Here is a 5,807-nt window from a genome sequence, read left to right as displayed (position 1 = left end):
GTTTCTCAAGCAGCGGCAGTTCTCACTGCAGCCCCAGGACCTCTCACTCGGCTGTGGGAAATCAGGCTGACGTGAATGAGTCTGCAATGAAGAGAGAAAAGGAACAGTTCGTGAACTCTTTATGGTGGCTTAAATTTGAAACTGTTAGGTTAGGCAGCTAGTTAGACATGAGCAGGGTGGATGATGCAATTAGGCTATTTTGGATTGGCTTGGGTCAGGCTGACCTGGGCTATTATGGAAGTGGGCAAATTGAAACCTTGTAGGTGGGTCGCCTTGAAATAGAGGCTAATGTCCTAGGGATTTTCTCACATGGAGAGACAGATGTGGCTACACTGACATGGGTTGTTTGGGGAACAGCCAACCAGGACCCTAGGAAGCTTTTAACTGATATTCCTGAAAGTTGTGTATAAAATCTAAGTACTGCCCTCTCCATGATGCCTGCAGGCACTAGGATGAGACCTAGCTTGCTTTACGAGTCATTAATAACAAACTCTCTCTTTCTTATTAAACTCCTACTTGTTTCATTCAATTATTTCAGCTACTACCTTGAACCATCACCATGATGCTCTAACAAAACCACAGAAGAAAGTTTGCGCAGAGACTGTGAGCAATGGGGAAAACTTACGGACTCTGTGGTCTTGAAGGATCCCTTGAGCAAAAGATCCAGGGAATTTGGTTTTGTGACGTTCTTATCCATGGCTGTGGTGGAACTGCCATGGCCGTAAGGCCTAATTCAATTGATCAATTGTGGGAGTGTGGTTAAGCCAAAACAGTAGGCAGAGAGGAGTCTGGAAAACCAGGGTGACTGTGAAGAAGCCGTCTGTTGGTGGAGTTAAAGAAGATACGGAGGAGCTTCACCTTAGCAATTTACTCGAGGAATATGGAAGAATTGATGCCATTGAGATAGTTACTGGTAGGCAGTCTGGAAAGAAAAGAGGCTTTGGCTTTGTTACTTTTGATGACCATGATCCTGTGGATAAAACCATATTGCTGAAATTCCACACCAGCAATGGTCATAAGGCAGAAGGAGGCAAGGCTTTGTCTAGATAAGAAAGGCAGGAAGTTCAAAGTTCCAGGAGTGGAAGAGGTTGTTTTGGGAATTCACATGGTGGTGGAAATTTGGGGCCAGGACGAGGAAATACAGTAACTTTAGAGGAAAATCTGACGGAGGTGAGAGTGGGTGTGGATTTGGGGATGGCCAAATGGGTATGGGGGAGGACCTGGAAGTGACCATTTTGGAGGTAGCCCTGGGTATGGAGGAAGAAGAGAAAGATATGGTGATGAAGGACCTGGATACAGCAGTCTGGGTGGGGACCATAGAGGTGGTTATAACCAGCAACATTCTAACTATGGTCCAATGAGGAGTGGAAACTTTGCTGGGAGAAGGAATCACATGGTAGAAAACCCTGTGGTCCAGGAGGCAGTGGAGGAAGTAAGAGAAGCCAGTGGTGAGGTTCTTCCCATCTGCTGTGGCCTTCACCGGGTAAATAGGAGAGAGTGAGAGCCAGAGGTGACAGGACAGCCTCAGGTGATGGGGATAGCCATGTGAAGGGAACTCTTATCTCAGACAGGCACAAATACACAGTGATGTGGCAGAAGACGCCGGAGCAGAGACACAGCGCCATTTTGTGAGTGGATTAGTTTATTTCATAACATTACCTTACTGTGGAGGAAGGACCATAAAGAAGAAACCGCCTTCAAAACAGATTCTTTAGCTTTTTTAATTATTGTTTCTTTCTGGTGGGCTTTGTAAGAGTATAAAAATATTCCTTCTTTGGTAAGGTTAAATCATTTACGTTTTCAGGTGACACGAGAAACTTTTTAAAAGATTTTCTCTCAAAGTGTTTAAAAGCTATTAGGCAGGATCCTGGTGTAGTAAGATTTAGTGCTTTTCCTTTAAAAACACTGAAGTTGTGTAGAGATGTTGTTGGACATCCGTGATTGAATAAAACAATTTTAAAGGAAAAAAAAAGGAATGTTTCCTCTCACTACACTTTATTTAAAGCAGGAATGAACAAACGATTTTTTTAAAGATAATACATATGAAGAAAGCTAAAATTGTAAATTTGTTGACTAGGTTTCTCTATGCATTACATTTACATAGTGACTGATTTTACCTTTCCAAGAGCAGTTGCTCAGGAGAAAGGAAAAACAATCCGTAATAGTCTCCAGGGCATCCATTCCCTTCTCAGGTCAGCTGGCCCCTTACAAAGACTTAAAGTACAGAAGTCAGTGTCCCCTCCCAACCTCTCTCTTCTGCCATTTTTGCTTTTACTTGAAGCATTTGTGAATAACAAATAGAAAAAAAGGTTTGGAAATAAACCAAAAGAGCTGACTGATCACCCCGATTTAGGATGGTGTTTCGTTGGAAGACACCTGGCACAGAAAGGATAAGAATTAGCATTCATCTACAGGGATTTGGCAACAGAAGTCAAAGATCACACAGAAATGTCATTTGTGTTCTCTGAGCCAAGGCAAAGCTTGTATAAACTCAGCTATAAAACGAGTGAACTTGACCAGGCGATCTGCCATGGCCCATCCAGCCTCAAGCCAGGGTCACAGCCCAGATCTTCCACTCTGAGAGGACTTTTCCTCTCTGCTAAGGTGGATGCAGAAAGGCATTGACCTTCTGTTGCAAAGAATATGTTAGGATTAAAGTAATGAATAAAGTCCAGATTTTCACCATACTTGTGCAGTAAATCAATATTCAACAGTTTGAAATTTATGTATGCTGTAAAACCTTGGTGAACTACAGTCTTCTTTTTTTTTTTTTTTTTGCAGTTTTTGGCCAGGGCCAGGTTTGAACCCACCACTCCCAGTATATGGGGCCAGCGCCCTACTCCTTTGAGCCACAGGCACCGCCCTGAACTACAGTCTTAAACACATAAACCAAAGACTTTACCATTAGTATATGAAATTTGAGAGTGCACCCAATGAATTACTTCGTAAATCCTCTGAGTCTATGGAGCCATCATGGTTGTTACATATTTCTCTCCAGGTCATCTGGACAAGGGCATTTCTTATCTCACGAAGGGTCTGAAACACCTCTTTCAAAAAAATCATCAGGAAATTATGATTCAAGGATTTGAAACCCTAATATTGCCAGCAAAGTCTGGTTTTTATGGAATATAAAATACTCTGTTCCTTGCACTTCCAATAGCTCGTCAAGAGGAGCCACTGTTAAATTGCGTTCCGGCAGCATTTCTGGGTAGCTGAAAACTGCTTGCTCGATTTTCACTGAACATCAGATGGGAGTGATGGGTTTCATGTCTTGCACTTCCCGCCCTTGCATTTACTCCAGGGATCAGGGCGATCTGCAATTTGATGCCAAGATGATTATCCTATACCGCCTTCGTTATTTGGGGTGTTGTTGTAAACTGTTCCCTCTCTTTTGGACAAAGACAGACTTTCCAGATTCCATCTTCTTGGCCAGCTCTTCTGCTGATGTCACATTATTTTCAGCAACTAGAGAGTCAGAAGTCACTCCTCCAACTGTTCTGTTGGATCTTGTAACATATTAAGAACAACTTCTCGCAACACTCAGAACTTCACATAGCCAAATAGCTTCTGTAAGTACCTTTACTTGCTGCTGGGGGTTCCCCCTTTCAGGGGCCAGAGACCTTTAAGACCCACGGAACTGGCAGCTATTGACTGAAGAAAAATAAAGTTAAAAGCAGCGATAGATAAAGAGACAGGACACACAGAATAGAGTTTTCAAAGGTGGAACATAGGGGATCACTGCTGGTTTGTGGGGTTCCAGTGAGCGGCCCTGAGTGCGTGTTCCACTCAGCTTTTATTGAAGGCTATTTTCTCATTTGGCCCAGAAAGTAAGCTGAGGAAGGGAACAAAAACATCAGCAGTTTCTCTGAGTAAGCATGTTAGTTCTTATTTTATCTATAATCATTAACTTTAAGGGTCTGAGCAGCCTTGAGACATCTGAAACCTGAGCCTTGGGTGGGGGCAGGCTCCTATCCGTGGTCACACACACAGATTTCTGGGGGGAGGTTAATCCCTCTTAGTTCTCTGTGGTGCAGATGTGACAGCATCAGGCTCCTCTGAAGAATCAGTGGAAGAAAACTTTCTTCTGATCTCCAGCTGAAGCCATTTATCTCCATGATTCGGGTATAAGCCCTCTTGCCCATGTTTCAGGGCTCTAGCCGAGGAGATCTCCTTTGATCTCTGCCCTGGCCATAATACAAATCCCCACAATGGGTTTTTGCTTTGACTGTTGACTGGGCAGGGAATGGTCTGGTTAAGTTCCTTCCCAGGCCTCCCAGGTCGCTTCATCTATGGCCATTACTCTTCAGAGTGTTTATAGACCCAGCAAGGGTGTTTGCAAGCTGTATCCCTTATAGGCCAGGCTTCTAGTAAAAGCAGGAACTACTGACTCTGTGCCTGTAGCACAGTGGTTATGGCACCAGCCACATACACCAGAGTTGATGGGTTTGCACCTGGCCCCAGCCAGCTAACCAACAATCACAACTGCAACAAAAAATCACAGCGGGTTGCAGCAGTCACCTGCGGTCCCAGCTACTTGGGAGTCTGAGGCAAGAGAATTGCTTAAGCCCAAGAGTTTGAGGTTTCTGTGAGCTGTGACGCCATAGTACTCTACCCAGGGTGACATAGTGAGACTCTGTCTCAAAAAAAAAAAAAAGCAGGAACTGCTCAGATAAGTAATTTAGCTACTGGTTTAAAAATAAGTTAGCTAAACTGTTTTTATTCTGCCTTGCTCAGCTTGTTTCTCTGTTTTCCCCCTTTTCTAGGGGTGTTTTCCCTTGCCAAGAAAGGGGTCCTCGGTCTCCATTCTCCCTGTCTTTGCTAACAACTTTGCTTTGGAAATCTAGAACTTAGCAAATTTGTCAGCCTCAGAAATAATGGAAAATATGGTAAATATTTCATGAGAAAGTATACCCTTTTCAATGAGCTGCAGACATCTTGTCAGAGTGTTGCTAATCTTATTGGGCAGTTCCAGTAATGCTTTCTTCTCTTCTTTTTTAATGTTCTTCCAGAATGAAATATTCATTTCCTTTATTGTTTTTCTTTTTGTTTTAAGTCTCATAGGAGGCCATTCATATATTTTCCCCTTAGATTTCTTCCAGTTGTTTCCTTTGATCCTCTCTGTTGCCTTCTTTTAACTATTTGGGTTAGTTTGGGTCCCTTTGAGGACTCTTTTTCCATTAATGATTGTGTCAACAGTTTAGGGAGCTGTCTTGTTCAGAAAATGGTTTTGGGAAAGAGCCTTTTTCAACTTGGAGTCCAACATCCGTGATTTTGTTGAAAGCTGTTATGGCATTTATCCCCATTGGTTCCATTTGATCTTGTGCTAGGGGGGCTTTGGAATGACTGAATTGGAGCTGCCAACTGTCAAACTAGACTTGACAAAAAAGCTTATGGCTTTTAACTTTTGCAATACACAAGATGACCAAGGTCTAAGGCAAGGTTGAGTGGATTGCTGCTCCTGCTTAATGTAGAGATGTCTGCTGTTATACCCTCCCTGAAGCAAACTGGGGCGTGTCCTTGGTTTGGTATGTTTTACTTTCTATGTGACTATAACTTACATGTGCTCTTTCATATTTAACCCTGTAACCTTTATATCCTTGACTTTCGTTTGTTGGGGGGGATGCTTGAGTCTTACTAAGGGTCTGAACAAAGTGAGAGAAATGAGAGGGAACTGTTTGGGGGGATTTTTCTCCTGGTCTTCAGAAATGTCCTTTAGAGAGTCACTCTGGCTTTACTGGTAGAAGACTTTGTTTTTCCCTCAACAAATTATATTAACTCTCCGTTTCAAAATAGCATCATTTACTGAA

At 42.9% G+C, this 5,807-nt stretch overlaps 1 pseudogene; it reads left to right on the top strand.

The window, feature by feature from the left end:
• Positions 1-578: 578 nt before the first annotated feature.
• On the top strand, positions 579-1,361 carry LOC100951445 (annotated as a pseudogene).
• Positions 1,362-5,807: the final 4,446 nt, after the last annotated feature.

The sequence above is a fragment of the Otolemur garnettii genome, unplaced genomic scaffold (assembly GCF_000181295.1).
Source record: "Otolemur garnettii isolate 467f Iridium unplaced genomic scaffold, OtoGar3 scaffold00025, whole genome shotgun sequence".
NCBI lineage: Eukaryota > Metazoa > Chordata > Mammalia > Primates > Galagidae > Otolemur > Otolemur garnettii.
This window is presented reverse-complemented; position numbering and strand designations above follow the sequence as displayed.